Below are 2,989 nucleotides of genomic sequence, written 5' to 3' on the forward strand. Positions count from 1 at the left end.
AGAAGGAGAAGGAGAAGGAGAAGGAGAAGGAGAAGGAGAAGGAGAAGGAGAAGGAGAAGACACAACTGCAAACACACTCAGCCACCTTATCTTTGATAAAGATAAGGCCAAACAGGCTCACTGGAAGAAAGATAGCCTCTTTAATAAATGGTGCTGGAAAAACTGGCCTTCCATATGCCAAAGGCTAAAACTAAAACAGCCAAAGCAGCGGCCCAGGAAGGAGAAAAGGGAACTTCTGTTTGATGTCATGTCTTTCTTTGATGTGCAGAAAAGACTGGGCACTAGTTTAGATCATCACATGACAATCCAAAGTTCTGAACAGCCCTACAAAATTGCTTTTTGATGTCATGCTTTTGAGAAAGAATGGCTAGAATGTGCACATGGAATTGGTGTTACCCAGATGAATAAAGAATGCAAGGTGGAATATAATGATTTGGTAGAGTGTTTACTTCAGCAGAAAATGATAAAATGCATGAACGCCATCAAGAAGCAGAGGGATAAGCTAATAAAGGAAGGGATATACACCCCTCCACCTCACCACTTGGGCAAGGAGGAGCCTAGGCCCTGAGCAGGGCAGCTGCCAATGGCTGGAGGCTGATCTTCATGCTCTTTTCCACTGCAATGATCGTTTACTGAAAAACCTCTGTCAAATGTGTAAACATAAAGGAATATTATGTCCCAAAAATAATAAAGTAGGGCCAGCCAAATAGCTCAGCTGATTAAATTACCTGCAAGCAGGCACAGGGGCCAGGGGTTTCATCCCCGGGCCTGCCGTGCTGGCCCCAGGGCACTCTGAGATGGCAATTGAGACTGGGTGTGGTGGCACACTTGTAATCCCAGCACATAGGAGGCTGTAGACAGAAGAATCACCATGAGTCTAATCTAGTAATGAGACCCTGAACACCCTGTAGACCCTTCCCTAATATACAAAAAAAAAAAAGTAAAATAAAATTAGACCCATGTCTATCACCATTCACAAAGCTACAGTCAAAATGAATCAAAGACTTAAATATTAGAACAGAAACACTAAATCTTTTGGAGGAAAATGTAGATAAAAATCTTAGAGACATAGGGGTAGGCAGAGAGTTTATGAACAAAAACCAAACTGCACAGGAAATACTTCAAAGAATCAACAACTGGGAATCTCATCTTTCTGAAAAGTTTCTGTACTTCAAAGCAAATCTCTAACAGAGTAAAAAGAAAACCAACAAACTGGGAAAAAATTATATCCAATTGTCCCTCAGACAAAGGCCTTCTATCTAGAACACAGAAAGAATTAAAAATATACGTATCAGTCCCTTCAAATTCAAAGACCCAATCCAAAACTGGGCATCTGAGATGAATATACACTTCTCAGAAGAAAAAAATACAAATGACAAGTAAATATACGAAAAGATGTTCAGCATCATTGGGGATTGAAGAAATGCAAATTAAAACAACTCAGATTCCATCTCACCCCAGAAAGAATGGCTAACATCAAGAAGTAAGCCAACAGCAAATGCTGAAGAGGCTGGAGAGGAAAAGGAACTCTTCTGCATTGCTGGTGGGAGTGCAGACTGGTACATCGACTGTGGAAATCAGTGTGGAGAGTCCTTTAAAAGCTGGGATTGGAGATCCCATTTAAGCCAGCTATTCCCATCCTGAGTATTTGTCCAGAAGAACTCAAAACCCCATACCACAGCGATACATGTGCATTCATGTTTAAAGCAGCACAATTTGTTATAGCTAAATCCTGGAAATAATACAGGTGCCCATCAACAAAAGAATGGATAAAAAAATGTGGTATTTTTACACAATGGAGTATTATTCAGCTATAAAACAGGATAAATTCGAGTCTTTTGTTAGTAAATGGATGCAACTAGAGACATATGCTTAAGCGAAATAAATCAGGCTTCGCATGTGTGAACATCGTATTGTCTCCTTAGTGTAAGAACCTGAAAGAGAAAAATGGAATCTGAAGGGCACAACAGATACTGGTAAAAGGGAATGAACTTATCCAAAAAGAAAGAGTTACTGAGTTGAGGAGAAGGACAGGAGAGGGAGTGGGGGAAAGAGATATATCTATGTATGCGAGCAGGATGGTTTGGACAACTGTACTGTGTAATTCTGCTGGTTTATGGAAAAAAGCAGTTAATGCTTTAATTTGTTTCATCTCCTTTGTTCAATTGTTTGTACTTTTTCTCTTCTTCATTTCTTATACGTTTCTTTCTTTTTTTCTTTCTTATTCCAATTTTATATGCATATATCTGGTCATAAGAATAACTGGTTGGAAGACAACACTGGGTATTACAGCAGATACTGTCAAATTCATTTTCTTTTGTTAAGTGAAAATTTGCATCATTTGTAATTTTTTGTTTTAATTCTAATTTATACTCTTTAGAAAATAAAAAACAAAGTAAATGGATAAATCCCTAGATACACATGAACTACCAAAGCTGAACCAAGAAGATATAAAAATGCTACATAACACAATATTAGTGAGTTAAATTGAAGAAGTAACATTTAAAAAGCTGCCAACTAAGTAAAGCCCAGAAAAAAATAAATACATAAAAGCCCAAGGCCAATGGATTCACTGTCAATCTGCAAGAACTTTAGAGAAGATCTAATGTCAGTGCTGCTCAAACTCTTTAATGAAATAAAAAGGAAGGCAATACTCCCGAAGTCATTCCTGGAGGCAAGCATTAATCTGATTCCAAAACCAGAAAAAGGCCCAACTAAGAACAGGTCAATGTCCTTAATGTATACATATGTTCAAACATCATTAATAAAACTCTGGCAAACAGAATGCATCACATAAAGATATTACATACCATAAGCAAATAGGATTCATCCTAGAAGTGCAAGGATGGTTCAACATATACAAATCAATAAACGTAATACGCCACCATTAACAGAACCAAGGACAAAAATCACATCTCAAAAAATGCAGAAAAGAAATTGATGAAATCCAACATCCATTCATGATTTAAAAAAAGAAAAAAACACTGAA

General features: G+C 37.6%; 1 pseudogene; it reads left to right on the forward strand.

Annotated features, from left to right (window-relative positions):
• The first annotated feature begins 247 nt into the window (after positions 1-247).
• LOC101580314 lies at positions 248-615 on the forward strand (annotated as a pseudogene).
• Positions 616-2,989: the final 2,374 nt, after the last annotated feature.

Source organism: Octodon degus, unplaced genomic scaffold, assembly GCF_000260255.1.
Source record: "Octodon degus isolate 3935 unplaced genomic scaffold, OctDeg1.0 scaffold00212, whole genome shotgun sequence".
Taxonomy (NCBI): domain Eukaryota; kingdom Metazoa; phylum Chordata; class Mammalia; order Rodentia; family Octodontidae; genus Octodon; species Octodon degus.